Genomic DNA, 22,716 nt, shown 5'->3' with positions numbered 1-22,716 from the left:
CTTCAGCCCTATCATTTGCCCAATCCATAATGGCGTCTCGGGACGTCAATTTCGAGGCATCATCATGTTACGAGCTAACAAGTGGTCACTCGACAGCGAGTTTGCGACTAAAAGTGCATGTCTGCAATGGCGACTGATCCCAGGGTATCAGTTCACCATGTATAATAGTGTACCTTAAGCCAATATTTACAAAAAATGAAAAATGGAAACACTCAGAGTGCAATTGACTTCTCAATTCCTCTGGGCAAGAATATAGTTACTTGCCCGATCCAAAATGGCATTTTCGGAACGTAGTTTCCGAACGTCATTACGTAACATATATTAAGCTGAAGTCAGTTTGTGCCCAACTCACTGTGGGAAAAGGGCGCTCGCTATAATCATTGCAGTCTTAATCGTAAGATTTTTGAAGATAAGACCAAACCTCCCCCCCTTTGCTTATCTGTTGTGATTGCACATACAGAGTGCCGATCTTATAAAACTAGCTGCTGTTCCTTAGCTAAAAGCACCCTGCCTCTCCCTTTCAGAATCGCTAGCTGCGAAAGCATAACGTAATTGAAACTACTGAGGAAACTTACACCATGATTATTTGGAATTTGGAATTTAAAGTGGTTTCAACACAAATTACGGGGTACTACTGATTCATAGCACTGAACTTAAAGGATCTTTCATTAAACTAAAGCATTAAAAAGGTAAGACCGTTGAAAACAATCAATATCAATACGAGAGTATTATAACGTTAAACGTTAGCAACATGTTGAATCTCATTTACAAACCCTGCTCATGAGCCAATTGATTTGGTGAAACACGTGTTGCGGGCAACATTATGAATTGGAGTTTATTAAACACTTCGTGACAAATTAATCTAGTATTATAATCGGCAGTCTGAGTGGTACTAGGCATCACTAAGCAGCACCCAAAATTTCGTCAAAACAAACAACAGATTTTGAAGACCAGTTCGCCACCAATTGTACCATACACTGCAAATGTATTAAATACAGACACAGGCCGATCTAATCCGATCTCAACTGCCGAAGGGCTGAGGGCAGACCCTTAAAGGCCTTATAATTCGATGGGCTTCATTACGATTTTGTGGGTCCGGAAACAAGGGTGACGGTAAGTGCTCACCGGCACCCTTGTTTCTGGATCGGCAAACTCTGAGTCTGCCTGCCGTGACCGCTGTGCCCGACAGGTCAGACCTTGCCGGCGCTGCTCCCATGGTAGGCAGACTGTTCACGGAAGCACCAGCACAGTTGCTAACGGTGCAGGTGCTTCCGTGTCGCCACTCCCTTAGAGTCCGATAGGACTCTATGGGAATGGGGACATACATTTTGCCAGTGCCTGTCTTCCCGGGCCGCCAGACTCGTAAGGAGCCAGTGGCACCAGGAAGTCGGGCGCCGGTAAAATATCACGGTCGGCAGCAACCCGCCGGCAGCACTGGCAAGGTTACCGCCGGACCCGTAATGAGACCCTATGTGTTGTTAAAATGATTTTAAAAAAGACCACATGATTGTATCAAAGCAGTGTTAGAAATAAAGTATTTGTGCGCTTCTAAAACAATCACTAGAGATCTTCCTGCAGGGAATTAAGAACACAAAGTTCTCTTAATCTCTTGGAAGCTCTCAATGTAGTTGTAGTGAGTGGCGTAGTTATTGTTCAATGGCTATATATTGGAATTTACGGGTGTTTGAGAGTCAAAATAAAAATTTGTTGTTTATGTGAAAAAGGCCAAATCGATATTTCATGTGGATACTTCAATTCAGGAAATATAGTTAAATCTTATATAGGTTTCTGCACTGCTGTAGTCCTGTAGGATTTGATGAAGTATGGAGAATCTTATGGTTGTTTCCAAAATCTATTTTGGGTTGAGCAACCAAATAAACCAAATAATCCAAATATTATTTTAGAATGTTCCTCCTGGCTCTATGTCGACAAAAACCACTTTGGAGACTTATGTCGCTGAAAATACAATGTCATAGAAACGGAAAGTACTTATTTGTATTGTATTACTTTTCTAATGTGGTTTATGCCAAAGCACTGTACATAATTCGTGAAATGGTACACAGATAAGATATAATGACAATTTAAATACTTATAAGAACAGCAAGAGTTAAAGATAAACCATAGGAAATGGAATGTAACGGTGGTCCAGTTAGCTGTGAATATGATGGCCTAGCAAATAAAGAAAAACATTGCCAGATAATGCATTTAGACAATATTGGCTAGAAAAGCAAGACATGGAAAACCAAGCGGAGCAATGATAATGACATCACAGCAGCGACAAAAGGAGAGGAATGGCAGATCCCAAAAAGTCAGTCTGTGTAGCAGTGAAAGGCCAGAACGAAAACAAGAGGGCCACTCCACGAGGAGGCCACACATACCCCATCAGTTATTAAAGCACCACTATCAGCAGGTCTCAATGTCACCTGGCCTAGTAAGATCGCTGTCTCTGTCTTCCCTCTGTTCCCACTCCCTTGCCTCGTCGCGCCTTGAAACACATGTGTATAGGCGCATTATAAATGCCATATCATATCATCATCAGGTCCAGACTCACCACCACTCCCCAAAGTTCAATGCAGTTACACATTCAGCCATAGTCACAATACCAGATGCCAGTGACAGCCAACGGTCTGCCACAACAAGGATACCTGCCACATGGCAGAAGCACAGATGCTGGGCCCCGGCAAAGCCCACAATTCTACCATGACGACAGCTCTGAGTCCTCATCTGCATGGATCCAAGCGCGGGTCCAATCCGGCTCCACACACCCCCATGCTGGCAACTCTGCTACAACTGCAACTGTCATCACACAAGGCCATCAGATGCTGTCAACCTTGCCACTGGGGATGTCGTTTCCAATTTTGCCCCAACTGTTTCCGATGTACTCCTTTTTATTTGCTGAAAATCAAAATGTATTGTCTGGCAAATTTCTTTCTTTTCCACAGCTAAGTGGAACATCTTTACGTTTCATTTTCTATGGTTTATCTTTGTATTGTCTAGCTCTTGCTGTTCCTGTATTTGAATTGTCATCATAGCTCATGTTTGTACCATCTTACTAAGGTGGCTTAGCTGGAAGATACTAACACATCCTGTTTTTTGTTCCATTGGCATGCCACTGCTGTGGGAATCTCACAGTATTGGGGCCCCAGAGAACTAATGGGCACTATTGGTGTAAGCTCACTCAAAATGCCGGCGACAGCACACGGTGTGTGAGAGGCGATCAAGACAGACATATCCTCCTCACACCATTCACATGCATGCACTATTGAAGCTGTTCTATGATTTTCACAAGCAGCCTTAAGTGCGTGGTCTGTGCTGATTAGGTCGCATATGGCTGGACCCCTTTTGCAAGGGCTCAGACGGGCTAATAAACGGTGGTGTGGAAGGTTGCCCAGAGCAATGCCAGTGGTTTAGATTAATTTGAATACATCCACCCATCACTTTTTTGGTTTCAGGTTATTGATGACACAACTCACCTCTCCATAAACAATAACCTAAACCATGAAATGTCTTATTTTTCAGAAAATGCATTTTGTTTTTGTACCCATATGTTACATAACATACACTGGATTATTTAGAAAGGTATTAACAAACATAAATTGCAAATAAAATAATGTAAACTCCATACAATATGGCAAATAGGATAAACATGAAATTCCTTCTAGACCGATTAGCACCTTCGACTCTTCCCCGAATGAGCTGCTGTTTCCTTCTTCTTCACCATCTCTGTTTGGAGGAATAGCCGAGAATTGGAGGTGAAATACAGGTTCTACACCGCAGGTGCGTTAACATTAGCAGGTTTACAAAAGCCATAAAAGTTAATAACATGGAAGTTGTAGCTGTGGGTGCATAAACATTACAAGGTTTGCACAAATTCAAGTGGCAATTAAATGTGAGCAGAAACAAAAAGGCAAAATGACACGACTCGTGAGGAATAATTATATGGTGTGTTGGGGGCTGAATAAGAAATGTCCTGTGCCAAGTAAACCTTGAAAAGAGCGCGCTACATCAGTACAAATAGACAGCTCAATTGGTAGAGAACACAAGGGGCAGTGGTGAAATGCATCTAAGATTTCTGTAGGAAGACCTAGAAAGGTTGTTGTTGCAAAATATTATATAATTATATTAATGTTATACCGGTTTGGATGTTGGAAAACGGTCTTGCCTTGAACAAGGAAAAGACCGAATTGAGGGTGGTAAGAACTGCAAAAATGATCACAAAGCTTGGAACTGAATATAGAATGTTTCAGGTGGTTGGGTGTGACTTAGAAACTAGAAAGAAAGTACAAAACTCTTGGGATTATTCTGGACCAAAACTTAAATATGATTGTACAAGTGAGTAGTTTAGTTTCTATATCAGCATGCTATATTACGCCGTTGGTGCAAATTCTTTCCCATATCTCTAAAAAACTGTGAACTAATAGCAAGAGCTATTGTGGGATCCACAATAGATTACTCTGGCAGTTTGCTAGTGGGCATCAAGACGGCAGATTGTGCTAGACTGCAGGTGATTCAGAGCAGTGTGATTAGAGTGATCACTGGGTTGGGTCAGAGAGATCATGCTACCGAAACACGGAGAGAATTACACTGGTTGCCAGTCGAGGCAAGGATTGTGTTTCGTCTCCTTATTATTGTGCACAAATTCCTAGCGGGATCCAGTCCTGCCTATTTGAGCAAGGCTTTGCTGACTAAAGTGAATGTTAGGACTCGGACATCCAACAACACAAATCAACTGATGGAACCTAGACGCTCAATCTCTCAAATTGCCAAGAGTGCTTTCCTTGCCGCAGCCCCCAAGGCATGGAGTGCAATTCTTCCAGATCTCAGAAAAGAAACGAATGTTGAAAATTTAAGAAGAAACTAAAGACATTGCTTTTTAGATAGTGCTGCCTGTTTGACAAGGTGTTATTGAGTTTGTTTCTTCTCTCCCTTATCTTTTGGTGTTGTCTGTCCTGCGCCCATAAGCCTCCAGATCACTAGGTTGCAGAATACAAATAGTTAAAGTAAAGTAACTATTTAAGAATACATTATTGAAGAAAGTTGCTGCGAAAGCAATGCACAGAAGAAGGGAGTCATTCTCCTGCACCTTAGTTGTTAGGATAAGTGGTAGGTTCAGATTAGCTTAGCTTTTGGATGGTAGATTGACTTTATTTTTGACCCACAGATGACGGATGAGCACCCTAGTTAGTATGTTTAAGTAGGGATGCCCGTAGCTTAGGGAAAGACAGGCATGTTCACCTTTTGTTTTATTAAACACAAGTTCAAGTGGAAGTACCGAGTTTGTCTCCTTCTTGTGACTCGTCACAGCAGTGTGTGTGTGTGTAGTGCACTATATATATATATCAGGCCATACGTACACAATGCTGTTGCGGTGTGTGTGGTGCTGGGGTAGTGTGTTTGTGCAGTGTGCCGGGCTTGTGTGTGTGTGCATGTGTGCGTGTGTGCGCAGTTCAATTAATTGCTAAGGACAATGTGTGTGGTGCTGAGGGTGATTTTCATGCACAGTACATTAATGGGGCAGTGTGAGTACATTTGTACAATGCAAGAGGGTATGTGTATGTATGCACACGCAGTGCAGTGCTGAGTGATGTGTGCCGTGTAGAGGTGGTGTGTGCCTGCATGTAATGTTAGGATAGTGTGAGTACCCTAAAGTGCTACAGGCAGTGTGTGCAGGTTGGGGGTAGTTTGTATGCAAGCAGTGCAGAGATGGTGTGAGTTTAGGGCTGGAGGAAGTGTGGTGAAAGCAGTGTTGAGGCTATGTACATTCGGGCAGTGTGGAGTTAGTGAGAGTGCAGAGCATGCCTGCACTGCAATGGGATGGTTTGAGCGCAGAACAAAGGGGAGTGTGTGTGTGTGTGTGCGCGTGTGTGTGTGTGTGTGTGTGTGTAGCGCAGTAAGTTGGTGTGCATGTACAATGCTGTGTGATATTGGGATGCATATACAGTGCTCAGTATGCAGTGCAGTGGGGTGTTGTTGACACAGTGCTGTGGTGGCTGGGTGCAGGGTGTGTGTGTTTTTGTATCTTGGAACTTGGGCTAGCTTCAGTATGTGTTTGTGCATGTGCATAACCTGTGCAGTTTTGGATGTTTATTATCAAAGCATACTTAATTAATGAATCTTTATTACTCGCTTGATACCAGAGACCAATCTCTAAGCATCGGACCAGGATTCGAACCTGTGTTGCTCTGTGTTGTCTTGCTTCAAATACAAATGTGGTGCTTCTGAGATATCCTTCCAGCCTGATTCTTGAGCATATGTTGTCCCTGATTCATGCTATATAATTAAAAGAGGTCACTTATTGTTGAACACATCTCAGAACACATTTCCATTCAGTTTACCTAATAAATGAAAAATAAATGTAAGTGCCTATACCACAATTTTTAAATAAGCTTTGTTTTGCGAATTTTCAACCAGAATTTCAAATTAAAGTATGTAGGTTCAAAGTAAATTGCTTTTAGGAGCTACATGAACAATCCTGCAGGTTTGTAGCATTGTTGTAATCAACAAATGTTTCTAAGACCTACCTAATGGGACAAATCTTAGTAATTTCTGTAGGATAAAATTCCAAGTTGCCTCGGATGGGATGCAGCAGGTACACCTGCCCAATGAGCAATTTTACTACCAACATTTTGTCTGTGGAATGGAAGTCCAGAAAAACTGTGCAACTGTACCTGCATACTCTGTACAAGCATACACATAGTTACATAATGTATTTACAGTTGTTGATGACAAGTGGGTTCTGTAGAATTTGGCTCAGTCTGGCAGGCGGATGTAATGTAGGTGTCAGCTCCTTCATGTGAAAGGGAGGTTCAGCAGCTTAGCTCAGGTAAGACTGCTCTTGTTCAGGTGGTGAATGAGAAGATTTACATCAAGCATCTGTATTTTTTCAGTTTTTTTCATTCTATACCAGTGCTGTGGCTGTGTTGTGATATGCAGAGGATATATCACACACTTATCCTAGTCCTCCCACCCAAAATGGTTTGCAGAAGTCAGGCTTCTTAACCATCATTCTACCAGTGACATTGTACTCCAACACAAACAATTCCAAAGGATAGAATTCCTTGCTCCAAAGGGTGATCCCTTCCAGAGGATTTCTCTTCACTCTGGTTTCCTTTCAGGATTATCAGTCTCTTGAGTATCAATGTGGCGGGCGCACAAAACAACTTGACTCTTGGGCTTCGCTCTGTTAGGATACCTGGTGTACTCTCCTGCCAGGTTTCTTTTCTCCTTCGATATATTTCCTCTACCTTTTCTGATGTGCTCTGTTCAAGGTTTCTTGAATCAATCTTTGTTTTACACTTAGTTCAACGCTATTGTGTCAGGGCTTCTTTGACATGTGTATTGTGTACACTCGTATGTTTGTAAGTCTTGTATTCTGTTTACAACAATGTTCCTCTGCATATATTCATTCAGGGACTGATTTGTTCATTAACAGTGTTTGTCTGCCAATACACCCTGGTGTTCCCTCTCCACTTCCGTGGACTCACCGCTTCTTTGTGGTGTATTTGGTCTCTCTCATGGTTAACCATCAGCAAGTGTTCAGCGTCCTGCTCATCGCTTCTGTTTCCGGCCTCTCTGCACTTCATGACTCCTGCTGGGCTCTCTGGCATCTTCCCGACCACTGGTGAGGTGAAAGCGACCTCCGGACACCTGCAAATGCCCAGAAGTCTTCTCTCAGCTTCTGGCATCCCTGTAGCTTGTTCCCCTTCATGGTCCACTTTCCTTCTCCTCCTCAATAAGCTGGTTGGCTCCACGGAACACTGTCTGGTCCCTGAATCTCTTGTTTGCCCCCGAGAGATGCAGTCTTCTCCCCAGTAGCTCTGCCTGGTCAGCTGCGTCAGCTGTTTAAATGTCCCTGCTGTAGCTAAGAGCTCATAACAACTAGAGTGTGCCTTGTGCTTAAGTGATCTCTACTACTCAATCCCTTTTCCTCATTTCAGTATTCTCGGGTTTGTGGGAATTGAAGTCCATGTTGGGTAAATTGCTAAAGAAGCCGGGGAAAACGTTGTTCACAGGCAAGTCTGGTTTTGATGGTTTGTAAACAGATCTGGGGAAATATTTTCAATACTCTTCTTAGGTGGATTAGGGGAGGTATAGCAATACGCCATCAAGGCATTAGGTATGATCGGGATATCCTAAGAAGGAAAATGGGATACCATGGCCCTCATTACGACCTTGGCTGCCGCCGAAATCGCGTCCGGGTTCACAGAATGAGGAATTACCGGGCCATTCCGAGTTCGGAGGGCCCGGTAATTCCTCCCTCCTAGAACCCGGACCCAGACCTTCCTCATTCCCATTCCAGCCCCCATAGGGCTGAATGGGAATGGGAGAGGGAGCAAACAACGGGCCGATTACGAGTGGCCCGTTGTTTGCTCCCTCTTCCCCTCGTGGGAACCCGGTAAGCACGCCTGGTTTTACCAGGCGTGCTTACCGGGTTCCGCGAGGGGACCTCTTAATGTGGCGGAACAGGTTTAACGGGTCCGCATCCTTTTGCGGCACCCGTTAACCTGTTCCGCCAGGGTCGTAATGAGGCCCCATGTCTCATCAGATTATGCCATGCCACTACCCCAGAGGTTGTCTATCCCCATGTGATCCTCCCACATGTAGATATCCCCATGGTCAGGATCAGGTAGCAGCTACCATACCCTGGCCACATGAGGGGAGGTTGCTTCCATGAAAGGAGTGATGACACCATCGGATTCATCACAAACCCTTGCCCTAATGCTGCTGGTTCTCTGAGCACCTTTTGGGAACCGGGAGTGGAGTTATACATTTCTCTGTTCTCTTCCTTTCTGGTGTTCTACCTTGAAACAATAGAGATGCATGTCTAAGAACCGACACATGACCCGTGCCTTTGTGTCCTTGCGGAGGCTCATCCGTGTTAATGCAGAGTGATCTGTGACCAATCTAAACTACATCCCAGTGAGTTCGTATTTAAGGTTTGACTCTGCCCATTTTACAGCTAATGCTTGCAATTCCACAGTGGGATAATTCTTTTCTCGAGGGTGTAGTTTTCTACTTATGTAAAGAATAGGGGGTTCAATGCCATTGTGATCTTGTGAAAGAGCAGCCCCCAACCCAACATGTGAATCGTTCATCCGTGAAATGAACTCTGTTGAAATCTGACATTTTCAACACAGTTTCACTACACAGAACACTCTTGAGTTTGTCAGAACACAGTTCGTCCTCGTCCTTCCATTAGGTTTAAACTTTTGGGGTTCTACATTCTTAGGTTTATCAGTGAGGCAAGACATGATGGAAGAATAACTGAGGATACGTCACCTATAAAACCCCACTAAAAACAAGAAGGCTCTTAGATCTTTCTTAATTCTGGACCATAGAGTGCCTTGGACAGCCTTTACCTTCATACTTTGGGGTTGAACTAGCCCGTTTTCAACGCAAAATCAAACATACTTGATTGCTGATTGTACCAAGTGATATTGTTTTGGATTCGCTGTGAGCCTGGATTTTCTCAAGGCTCTGGTAACTAGGTATAGGTGATGTAGATTTTCCTTCCATGTTCTATTACAAACGATTATATCATTGATATAAGCTCTACAGAAAGAGGAGTAAGGCCGGAGGACTTGGTCCATTAACCTTCGAAAGGTAGCCAGGGCTCCATGTAAACCAAAGGGTAATACCTTAAACGGAAATAGTCCAATGAGTGTCACGACCACTGTTAGGGCGCACAAGTTGTGCCACAAGCAGGCTCCCACCAGAACCATGAGGGCCTTAAAACCACTGAAAAAGGGCTCCTGGAGCCAGTCCTGGCGCCTTTGGCACCAGGCTCATATGTAGGATAGAAGGACTGTTCAAACTAGGTCCCATTTATGTACATTGACCTTTAAATCCAACATGGAAGCAACCACATGGCTCAGTTCCTGTGAACCAAACAATGCAGTCTAGTGTTTTGGGTGTGGCTGGAGCCTGGAACTACTTTACCTGGTACTATTTTACAGGGGCTATATAAACCACACCCAGGCTGCAGAACATGCTTAGCATTATTCTGCATCTAGCAGAGTGACGCTCACCTTGTCCAGCTCCTGGTCTTCAGCAACTTCCTGCAAGAACAGGAACAAGGTTATTCTGCCTTACCTGAGAATTCACCATCCAGCACTCAGCACCTCAACCGGGCTGCAATCTGTGGAAACAGAGAGAAGAAGAAACATCACTCACCTGTGAGTACTAGCTTAAGGACTTCCGACGAACTGCTACCATAGCTGCTGCTCGAACATCGCGACCTGCAATAACAAGAAAAGGAAAAAACAATATTAGAACGCGCGCGCTTCCAAAACTTCAAATTCCATTAGTCTCACCTGAATTCCATCGCGCAACGCTGTGCTTCCATCTGGATCACCACAGGAACATCCCGCAAAGGAAAAGGAAACGTATTCAGGTTTGCTTTCAATATTGAACAACCGCACAGTGCCTTACTTACCTTAACGGATTCCGTGACCAGTTTTTTTTCATTGCGCTCTCATCCACTCCCAGCATCACAGCGACCTGTGAGAAGAAGAAGAAGAAAACACAGGTTAGCTTTAAAAGACAATAAAGGCACCCCGCTCCACGCTTTCTCTTACCTAAAAACGTGCCTCTCCATATGGCACGCCAGCATCAAGACCTTCACTCCTGAAAAGAAGGAGATAAAGACTTTAACGAATTCCCACCATAAACAGAACAAAGACTTGCAATTAACAAACCTACCTGCCTATCAGCAGTTTCGGGGGTCACAGCAGGCCTTTGCCCAAGGAAGGTGCACTGCACCAGTGAAGCAACTCGGGCAGCTCGCCAACAAACATCATGCGCCCCTGCACAAGAAACGCAGGACGGATAGCTCACCCTACAAATAACTAAGGTGAGAAAGACTCAGTGGGAAGTGGATCGGTCAGAGGGAGGTGGGAGATTCACCCATTAGAGACAGTTTTTACAAATCCTCCCTTCTGTAATTGCAGATTCATTATTCAGCACTGGGCAACTAAGCATCCATGGTTCCAGATCTCAGGGGATTCCAGACGCCCCCGGGGATATCAGGTGAGCGTAACAATGGGGTGGAGAAATCTGTTTTCCTCCTGTCCTCTGGGTTAACAGGGACTTTGTCAGATCAATTGTGGAGTGGAAAATGGGTGCTCTCAATCGATCAATTAGATTGTCTATCCTGGGCATAGGGTAACTGTCGAATTTGGAAAGCATGTTCACCTTTCTGAAATCAATGCAGAATATCCACGATTGAACTGGCTTGGCAAAAAGTATTATCAGGGAGGACCGTGGGTTCTGCAAGGGACATATGATGTCCGATTTTAGCATATTCTCCAACTCCTCTATGACTATTTATATTCTACATTCAGGTATTTGTTAGGCTTTTAAATGGACCAGTTTCCCTGGGGGTGTATGGATTTAATGAAACGCCCATTTTACCCTTCCGGGCTCACATCTAAAGACATCAGGGAATTGTTCTGGTAAGTCATTGCTCCTGTTTTGAATATAGGTGGGAAGCAATCATGCTATTTTAATCTGGGTCTTCAGACAATAAACTAGTCAAGACTAGTTCTACTTGATGTATTTTGTCTATCGCATCGTTAACCTGCAGCAATCTGTTGGTGTCCTGCTCACTGTTTCTGTTTCCCGGCCTCTCTGCTCTTTGCGCCTCCTGCTGGGCTCTCTGGTGTCTTACAGAGCTCCAGTGAGGCGAAAGCGACCTCCGAACACCTGCAAATGTCAAGAAAAGTGTTCTGGCATCCCTGCAGCATTTTCATCTTCATGGTCCCCTTCCCTTCTCTTCCTCCATAAACTGGTTGGCTCCACGGAATTCCTTCTGGTCCCTCAATCTCTCGGTCGCAGCCGAAAGATGCAGTTTTCTCCCACCATCGGTGCTTGGTCAGCTGCTTCAGCTGTTTCCTGCTGTTACTAAGTGCTCATAACAACTAGAACACACCTTGTGCTCTTGGGCTTGGCTAATCTGTATTACTCGATCCCTCTTCCTCGTCCCAGTATTCTTGGGTTTGTGGGAATTGAAGTTTGTGTTGGGTAACTTGCATATGAAGTTTGGGAACATTTCTTAAGTGGTTTTTACAGGGAAGTCAGGTTTTGATGGTTTGTAAACAGATCTGGGGAAAAGGTTTTCAGTACTCTTCTTATGTGGATGAGGAGAGGTGCAGCAATATGCCATTAAGGCAGTAGATATGGGTGGGATATCCTCAGAAGCAAAAGGGGGATACCATGTCTCATCCGATGATGCCATGACACATCCCTGGAGATTGTCTCCCCCCATGTGATCCTCCCTCATGTAGCCACCCCCAGGGTCTAGATCAGGTAGCGGCTGCCGTCCACTGGCCACATGAGGGGAGGTCAGCGCCGGGACTGATGGTACCATCGGATTCATCACAGTATACTGGTTATACAAAAGCATAGGTCTCCTCTCCAACATAACAAGTATGTATTTAACTGGAGATGGTGGGCAGGCCAATCTGAAAACACTTAGAGCATCAAAAATTGCCCCCTCCTGTGCCTTTCTCAAAGATAACTTGATGCAGCTGAGAGGGTTGGGGGGGGGGCTTAAAGCTTTCATTTGCTTTTAATAAAGTATTCAATCCAATACTTTGTTAATCTAAATCATGCAAAGTTAATATTTCTTTGTGACTTGGTGGGTTTAAAACTCAATCCTTTCACTATCTTTGGTGGGTTTAAAACTCAATCCTTTCACTATCTTTGAAAAGATTGTCTTTGAGGTCTTGGATTTGCCATCTCACCCCCTACTCTGCCAGGACAAGGACTTTAATGAGCATTTCAAGGGAAGAATGCAGTGCCTGTTTATATTTCAGGCACCTGGAAAAAGATAAGGACATTTCTAAAACAACTTCCCTGTTTCACAAATAGAAAAATAAAAATAAACATGCCTTCTTTCCCCTTGCTCCAAATTGTGTGGGGGTTCAGTGGGGTGAAATAAATCATATTGTTTCCCCCTGCTTAAAATTGTTAGAGGGATTTATCCCCCTAGTTCCTCCCATTTCTTACACCCATGACCAAAAGTACAGGATAACCACGATTTCTTTAGCTGTTTGTCACATTTCTATATTAGCAAAAAGCGTTAAAGAGGATCTGCAGGCTGAGTAACACATTCAGTAATATAGAAATGTGCCCTTAAATGTCTCGATTTTACTTGAGTCTGCCATTCATTTTATTTATTTGAATTCTTATAATGCGCCACATGCCCGTGGGCCTCAGGGCGCACAAGCCTCATTACACGGACAGCGGTAACCATGGCGCTATTAGCGCCATGGTTACTGCCGGTATTTTACCGAGTCCGCCATGGTGAATGGCGGAATTACCGCCCTATTCCAAGGTGTGTGGGGGCAGTAATTCCCCATTCACCATGGCCCTTCCCCATTCCCATTTTTGCCCCCATAGGGCTCAATGGGAATGGGGAAGGCGGTAATTACGGTACCGCAAATTGTGGTACCATAATTACCTCTTAGGTCCCTTTGCGTGTCCCGTCCTTAACGGCTGGTAAAAACAGCCCTTAAGGTAGGGTCCCACAAAGGGACCTCGTAGTAAGGCGGTAAGGGTTTACCGGCACTGGTACCCTTACCGGTACTGGTAAACCCTTACCGCCGTCCGTGTAATGAGGCCCAAAGACAAACAACAAAAGAAAGCCAGTAGGAGCAGTAGGAGGCGTCATAAAAGATTACTCCAGGTTATGCACACCAAAAACCAGCAGTGGAGCTTTTGCTCCCATTTTTCATTACATTATTGGGCTGCTGTCGAGACATATTCCTGCCATTCCCCCCTCTACCTCAGAATGAAGGTGAAGGATTTGACATGCAGATTGTTGTCTTTCTGCCCAGTGTTTACGACACTGGGCAGAAATCCACCCCTCAATGTTTTCCCCACTGGCAAAGCCTGGTGCTGGACTATCTCCATGGCTAATATGATCGGTGACTGAACAATTGGAGGAACCGACGACCAACCTCACTTTTTATTGTTTTGTTCTAAATATATGATTTTAAGGAAAAGTCTATTTAGGCCCCATTTTCATAGAATTGGAATTAAAACAAGATGGGAAGCCCTAACGATGATTCTGACATCTCATGATTTACAGGTTATCTACGATGTGCCACGTTTTATTGATGCAGCAACGCATCTAAGATTCAGTTAGAGTACTTGTATTTATAGGCTTTAATACAATATGTCTTTTAACTGTTTGTTTTGTGAGAAACCTGAAGGAGTCTCACTCGCTAGTCCCCGGGGATCTGTCATCCAGGTGGCCAGGATACAGTGTCAGGAACCGTGGGTGGAAGCTGTGGAATCACTGGAGAATTTAGGCTTATATTCCTCTCCCCGCTCTAGTCCTCATCCAATATGGCGGTATCACGTATAAAACCAGACTCCGCCCCCCTCCCGGTGCGTTGTATCTGTTTTTCTTTAGACAGCGCTCCGAGGCACACTCTTTGAGTTTCCCTCTTGTGTATCTTTGTCAGTTACGTTCTGACATTCCTTCAGCAGTTTCTGTGTGGCCCTCTATTTTTCTCCGTTCTATACATTATAGCTTTCCCTACACCTTTCCTTACTTTCAAGAGTCTTTCGCGGCTCCCCGCGAATCCTCCCACGTATCCTGTCCTTTGGCGTTCTTTCGCCATTTATTGCTTAACCGACCCGCTCTGGGATTCGGATTGCTTTACGCGACTCTCTGCAATTCACCCTACTTTTCCTAACTTTCGGCTTCCTATTGCCGTTCATTGCTGACTTATCCGCTATTGGACTCATGGGTCTTTACGTGGCTCTCCGCGAGTAACCCTTCGCTACCTATCCTTTGGTGTTCTTCCGCCTTTTTTTACTTGCCCGATCTACTCCTTGATTCCGGTGCCTTTCCACGGTTCTCCGCATTTCCGGCAGCATTCGGGTCAGTGTTCATTGCTATTTTCTTGTTTCAGACACTATCTGTATAGTTACTGTTTTCTCTTATTCCAGCATAGCCACTTGTACTCCATCTCTTCCCCTTTAATCCAGTCTTGTCTTTTTGATCCTTTTCGCTGGCACACTTTCTCTGCTAGTCTACTTCTTTCCCTTTTCCTTTCCCCTTTGACTCCCGTATTCTTTTTCTTATATTATCCACGTTAGGATCTCCTTTCCACGGAAACACCTGGCACGCTTATCCCGAGTGTTGCCAGTCTGGCTTCCACTGGCTGCAGTATCCAGTCAACGAATTCGCCATTTCAGCTTTCAACAATCCGGACCACAGACTTCCTTCCTGTACTCTTGGTCATCAGGGTTTTTTCTGCCTCTCGGCTTTTTCCCTGAATTTGGGGCTGGCTCCCTTGGGTCCCCCAAGGGCAGATTCCCATCTCTGTCAAGGTGGCCTCCGGGGGAGCCAGACCCTATTTACACGATCGGAAGGACCGCAAGTCTAAGGAAAGGCTGTCACTAGACAAGAAGAAGAACCGCAAGACATCTGTTACGGTTGCCAGGGACATATCTTCCGAAGGATCAGGTGAGGAGGATTGGGAGGGTGAACAGACACCTGACAGCATACAACGCCAAATTATTCCTATGGCGTCCTTGGAGCAGTATCAAGAGTTGGTGGCAGCCATGCAGAACCTTACCGTAGAGGAACAAGCATTACGGACTTAGAATGTTGCACTATGACAAGTTGTGTTACATCGCGATGACCATGGTGACTTACCACCCATGATGTTATTATATGGCAAATATGATGGACATCCAGGTGGACTTAAGGATTTTCTAGATGCTTGCAAAGTATATTTCACTTTCAGACCCCATGCTTACGAAACGGCATGATCCAGAGTTGGATTTATCATTGCAAACCTTACTGGAAAAGCTTTATCTTGGGCCACTCCTTTGGTCACTGGTAATGATCCTTCCTTAAACGATTATGAGCGCTTTGTGGATGCACTTAAGGAGCGATTCGACCGGCCAGAAGTGCTGTATACTTCGCTGGAAGCGATATTAGATGTGCGTCAGGGAACCACAGACGTACAGACTTATATCTCCTGCTTTTTTAGACTGGCAGCGAAGTCTGATTGGCCTGACTCAGCTAAACAGACCATTTTTCAACGGGGACTCCATGATGATATTAAGGATGAGCTAGCGTGAGTGGCACGACCTGCATCCTTTCAAGAATTAATGACTTTGTCCCTACAGATCGAGTTCTGAATGCAGGAACGCTGCCAAGAAAGGCGAAGAGGTTGCAACACTCCTCAGGCTACCAGCTTACCTTCCCAATCTCCATCTCCTAAGAACACTCATACTACTGATGAACCAATGCAAATCGGGACCTTTAACCCAGGAAGAGCGATGGCGACGTTGTGATGCAGGATTGTGCATGTATTGCGGTTCCTCCGAGCACCTTTTAAGGAATTGTCCAGAAATTCCACCCAGGAGGAAGGAAAACTCCAGCCCCCGATCTTATGCAAGGGAAGTATCGGGGGAACTACCTAAAACCCTTGCGACTATTTCAGGCCAATAGAGAATACTGAAGACAGTCATCTAATGGTATTCCGAGTCCTACTTTGGCTGACCGATTCTGAACCAACGGAAGTACTGGCGATGCTGGATTGTGGTGCGGCGGGCAATTTTATAGACTTAAACTGGGCCAGAGAGAGGCTGGTGTCTTCGAGACCCAAGCCGAGACCCATACCGGTGGAAGGAGAAGATGGAACACCACTGTCGTCAGGTCCCATAACAAGTGAGACAATACCCTTGAAGATGAAGTTGGGAGAACATCAAGAATATCTGATATTTGATCTCATCAGAGCAGCTCACCTCCCTCTGGTTATCGGTATACCATGGTTTAGGAAGCATAATCCTCTCATTGACTGGACATCCGATAGGGTGAGTGTCATGATGCCTACCCCCGGGGACCCAGACCAGGTCCAGCAACCCCGGAAGCAGGCATCAAGTTATTTTGAGCAAGCCCAAAGACCCCTGCTAGGGGCTGTTTGGGTGCGGTCCTGGCGCCTATGGTGCCAGGCTCATATGGAGAGTCAGTCCTGGCGCCTATGGCGCCAGGCTCATAGAGTAGAACTTACCTGATGCAGACCATGCTGCAAGCTTACCTGATGCAGACCATGCTGCAAGAGCTCCAAGCCAAATGAGGCTTGGAAGGGACTATTTTACCTAGGGACTATTTTGTTACTCGGGTGGGGCTGGGGAGGAATACTTACCTGGGACTACTTTGGAGGCTATTTAAACCATGCCCGAAGAGCAGCACACGCTTCGCGTTATTCTGCATCCAGCAGCGTAACACTCACCGTGCCTGCAAGTCTGCATCCAGTCTTCTGCCACGCCTGCCTCGAGTTTGGAGCTCCTAGAAAAAAGGGAGAAAGAAGGATATAAGGTTAGAACAAGAGCAATACCTTTGATCCTTAACTGAATTCCCGATCCATCGTGCCTTCGAGCTGGAAGAAAGAAGTTATTTTATGCGCGCCGCCTCGCCTGCAGCAGCGCCGCGCTGAACTCACCGGCCTTCGCAGCATCTTCACATTCCACCGCATCCTCCTGCATGTTCCCGCCGCATTCCGGCACCTAAGGAGAAGACAAGAACAGCAAGGTGAGCCAAGGGAATATACAGAGGAATATTAGTTACCCCTCCATAGACTTACCTGATTTTACCACCGGGGTTAATATTCCTCTTCACGGGTCGGCGCAGCTTCCACTGCGTCTTCGCCGACCCCTAAGGGGAAACAAAAGGACAGCAAGGTGAAACAAAGGGACTATCAAGGGGAACCCTCCTCACCACAATAGACTTACCTGATTTTACCGCCGGAGGTATTATTCCCCGAGACGTCATACTTTCTCTCAGCGCCTGAATAAGGGAGAAAGCAACAAGTTACATATTGACATTATTTTATCGAACTGTGTTGGAAAATACAAATCCTTGGAAGAAAAGGGAGTAGGACACTAAGGCACACCGTAGTAATATGAGTAACAAATATGAAAGACTAGGGTTAGATTTAAATTAGTTAGGGAAGTAGGTAGAAAAGGTAAGAGGTGCAGAGGAGAGAAAGGTAACCTTGACACCTAGGTTGCTCTAAATGTAACAGAACAAAAATAAGTTCCCAATCGATTGAATGTTGTGTTTTATTAAGAATTTGTTGCTTTCACACTAACACGACTTGTATTAAGACTTTAATGCACAGAGTTACTTTACTATTCTTTCTATAAACAGTGGTCTGGTTATCCAGATATTAGAAAGTGTGCAGGGGACGTAAGTTCCTAAATTGGGAACTCAAAATACAAATCCTTACCAGAATATTACCGGTTGCCACGAGGAACTCTTCACTAGGGTCAAGCTGCAACCTGCAAGGAATCGGACAAGAGTGAAAGTCAGGCATTTGAACTCTTATGAACTACATACTTTTCGGAGTCAATATTGTTCTGGAACTCACCAATTCCTTCGAGCCAGTGAAACAACTGGTTATCAACGTTCCCCTGCGCTCAATGCACGATGGAGAGCTCATCTTTTCAAACCATCAGGTGAGACTATAAGAGGGGATATCAAAGGTGATCTGTGGGGAGAACAGCGGGGGTGGGGGGATTTACACTCAACTCCACGGGTGGTTAATTCCCTTTCTCCATTTGCAGAAGAATATTCCTACGGGCTAAGCAAAGGAAGCTAGGTGGGCCAGTCCAGTCCGTCATCTCGGCCCTACGTGTCACATTGGTGGAGACCGCAGCTGTCCAGTTCAGATCGACGCCTCTGTGGGAGCCAGGTGAGCGTAACAGAACGCGAAGCCTACGCACAAATTCCCACCCGGGCGTTATGGATACCACAGAGACTAGGGGAACTGAGGGCTGAAGTGCATTCCGCCCGTCAAGAAACCAATGCTCTTAGGAGAGAACTGATTTTGTCAAAGGAGCGAACTGATGACCTTGCTAGGCAACTATTGCAAAGCCAGGCTGGACAAGCACCCCTAGCTGGTTCTGGGGGAAATCCAGCTCCTGTGTTATCGAGTAACCCTGTGCAAATAAACCTACCAGGAAATATTCCATTAGCTCCACCCGAACGCTTTGCCGGAGATCCCAAAAGGTTCGCCGTGTTTATGAACCAATGCCGCTTGCACTTTTTATGCAGACCTGGAGCCTTCCCAAACGATCAAGCCAAGGTAGCCTTTGTATTGTCATATCTCAGCGGCAGTGCAGCTGATTGGTCAATTCCACTAGTTACTCAGGATGACCCAATTCTTCGGGATTTTCAGGGCTTTCAAACGAGCATGGAAAGACTATTTGCCCGGCACTCCCAAGGACAGGCCCTGGATAACAAACTTTTGTCCCTACGACAGGGTAACCAGGACCTTCTATCCTACATCGCGACCTTTAATAGGTTGATAGTGGAAACTGGATGGCCTGAGGTAAAACGAATCACGTTATTTCATCGAGGGCTTCAAGGAGAACTCAAGGATGTCTTGGCTCAAGTCGTGAACCCACCTCAAGACTGCGCTGGATATATAGATTTAGTGGTCCAGTTAGATCACAGACTTCAGAACAGAAAGGCTGATCGAGCCAAGTTTGAGAATCGGGTGTTGGTCAAAACCCACGCTAACCCCAAAGGAGCAGATGCTTCAGAACACATGCAAATCGGAGGGGTTAAAGGACCCTTAACCCAGAAGGAAAGAGAAAGGAGACGGCAAATGCAATTGTGTCTATATTGTGGAACTTCTGGGCATTTTCTACGGGATTGCCCTGTAAAACCACCCAATAAGGTGGTAGGAGCTGCTGATAAAAGCCATATGGAGTCAGACTCGGGAAACGACCACGCCCGACAAGCCTAGAGGTCCGCCTGCCGAGCTTGAAGAAGGATACTCAGACCTCGCATTTCATCATACCAATGGTCCTCGTAGATCCAGGGCAGCCATTGCGTATGCACGCAGTAAGGGCATACATTGATAGCGGGGCCATAGGAAACTATGTGGACTATGAATTGGCTTCCAGGATGAATCTACCTCTCTGCCGAAAAACCACCTCAGATGTCATCACCACAGTCGATGGAACTGAAATTGCCTCTGGGCCTGTAACTCATTCCACCGCAGAGATGACACTATTGGGTCAGGATGGGCATCGAGAGACTATTGTGTTTGATCTAATCAAAGCCCCACAGTTCCAAATAATATTGGGGATACCTTGGTTGGAAACACATAATCCTTGTATTGATTGGCGAGAGAAGAGAATAACCTTCCTGGATTGTGCACAAACCTGTTACCCAAAGAAAAATCAGAACGCAGGCCTGGCCACAGTAACCACAGCAGTCATGCAACTACCTCCAGAATACCAAGAATGCCAGGATGTCTTCCAAAAAGAACAGGCAAACACCTTACCGCCTCGCAGATCGTACGATTGTCAAATCGATCTCATACCCGGTGCACAACCCCCTTGTAGCAGGATCCATGCCCTTACGGAACCTGAGAACCTTCACCTATAATAATACGGTTTATAGTCATAATGTCGACAACAAAAATGTCGACAGTCAAAAAGTCGAAAAAAAAATGTCGAAAAAAAAGTCGACTTTTTTTTCAATGCATTTTTTTTTCGAAATGGGGGGGTTCACCCCAGCCCCCCTTTTTTGAAATGTTTTTTTTAATTTTTCCCTTTTTTTTTAGTCCCGAACCCCTAAAATAAATATATATTTAAAAAAAACGAAAGTCGACATTTTTTTTTTCGACATTTTTTGTCGACATTTTTGTCTGTCGACATTTTTTTTTCGAAATTATGACTGCCCACCAATAATACTTAGACCAGTACCTTGCCAATGGCTTTATTCGCCCATCCAAGTCTCCTGCATCTTCAGCTTTGTTCTTCGTGCCCAAAAAGGAAGGTGACCTCAGAACGTGCATAGACTACCGCGCATTGAACCAGATAACTGTTAAGAACCGATACCCATTGCCTCTGATTCCTGAACTACTAGACCAAGTGAAGGACGCTTGTATATACACTAAATTAGATCTCCGGGGGGCATACCATCTGGTACGTGTAAAAGAGGGCGACGAATGGAAGACTGCTTTTCGCACTAAGTATGGGTTATTCGAATACCAGGTGATGCCTTTCGGGTTGTGCAATGCACCAGCAGCCTTCCAATACTTCATGAACAATGTCCTTCGTGAACTCATTGATGTTTGTGTTGTCGTATATATCGATGATATTCTTGTATACTCCTCTTCAGAATCTGAGCATGTGAAGCACGTCCGAGCAGTCCTTGAGAAATTGTGCCAGCACAAACTATATGCAAAACAAGAAAAATGTGTTTTTCATGCCACAGAAGTTGAATTCCTTGGGTTTATCCGGACCCCAAAGGGAGTCCGAATGGACTCACGAAAGGTGGACGCAATCCTTAAGTGGCCATCACCAAGTTCAGTTAAAGGAGTACAAAGCATGCTCGGCTTTGCCAATTTCTACCGCAGATTCAGCCCAGATTTGTCACATGTCGTACATCCCATCACAGCACTCTTGCGAAAAAATAAACGCTTTATGTGGACTGAAGAAGCTGAAAATGCCTTCCAAGAGCTGAAAGCGAAATTCACGTCTGCACCTGTATTAAAGCACCCGCGCCCTGAGCTTCCATACATAGTGGTGTTAGGGAGAATTCTCTGAAAAGGCTAATTTCCCAAACCTAGTGAGTCCCCCAGCAGCTTTGCTTTGCTCACCGCCCAGCTCACCACTTAGCATGTTTGAGTGACAGCTAGGCTGAATGAATGGGGGTTGTCTGGATAAAAGCAGGGCTTTGGGGACTGGAACTTCAGAAGTCGCCACAGGACCTAAAGAATCCGAGGAGGGAGAAGCCGAGCTGACCTGCAACGACGACACCACTGGTGGAGCCCTGCGGAACCATCTCACCACTTTTCCCGACGACAGAGGAGATCTCCAGTCCGGAGAGTCTTCTTCCTTTGACTGGTGGGGATAACCAGTTTGCTTGTCTTTTCACCTTCCTGGACCATCTCGCGGCCACCTTGCCCGTGCCAAGCACCCCGGCAACCGGAATACCATGGATCCCCACTACCGCGAAGAACAGGGTGGTACCTTGTAACCGGGAAACTCTGTGGCTGGTTTCTTCCCTGGCAGCGCAACGACCTTCAGCTTTCCTCCACGTCGAGACCTCCTCTTCCTCTGGACGAAACACCGACTTGCACCCGCTGCCAGAACAACTGCCCCCGCTGGAGCGTTCTTCCCACTTTCAGGTACTGTGTCCCGCCTGGCTTCCCTTGCGACAGATCGTTCAGGGTGACAGCAAATCCTCGACGTTCTAACCTGGGCTAGCCTGGGGCCTGTTAACTAACTTTTCCTGACTTGATTTCAATCTTTTGCAAACTTTCAACAAAGACACTTTGGGCATAACCCCACTGTGTGATCCGGGACACATTTTGCTTGCTCCCTCTAAGAGTGGGCCTGGCATTTGAACTTCCTTGTTCCCCAGTAGACTTTGCCTAACCTGCCTCACTGTGGTTCTTTAAAACGTATTGAAATGTGTGTGCTTTCATAACTCTGCCTTTTGCCCTCCCTTTTTAATAACTTATTAGAGTGCCATCTTATGTTAAGCGCTCCCCTCTGTCTGAAAATAAGTGGGGTTTCTCATTAAGACTTGTCTAATAAGTAATTAGGGTTGTATATATATATAATAGTGACTGTGTGTTGAATTTACTTACCTCTTGGTGCTATTGTAATTTACAAGTGTGTCTTTAAATAAATAATTATATACTTTTACACCAAAGCTCTGGT

At 45.3% G+C, this 22,716-nt stretch overlaps 1 long non-coding RNA gene across 1 annotated transcript in view; it reads right to left on the bottom strand.

Annotated features, from left to right (window-relative positions):
- Positions 1-822: 822 nt before the first annotated feature.
- LOC138570353 (uncharacterized) overlaps positions 823-22,716 on the bottom strand; it is a 58,036-nt gene continuing 36,142 nt past the window's right edge. Inside the window, exon 4 of the long non-coding RNA XR_011303466.1 lies at positions 823-3,723. This is a non-coding gene — a long non-coding RNA (uncharacterized lncRNA). The remainder of the gene's footprint in view (positions 3,724-22,716) is intronic.

The sequence above is a fragment of the Ambystoma mexicanum genome, chromosome 1p (genome assembly GCF_040938575.1).
Source record: "Ambystoma mexicanum isolate Mex_15411 chromosome 1p, UKY_AmexF1_1, whole genome shotgun sequence".
NCBI lineage: Eukaryota > Metazoa > Chordata > Amphibia > Caudata > Ambystomatidae > Ambystoma > Ambystoma mexicanum.
The sequence above is the reverse complement of the archived record's forward strand: the minus strand, read 5'-3'. Positions and strand labels throughout refer to the sequence as shown.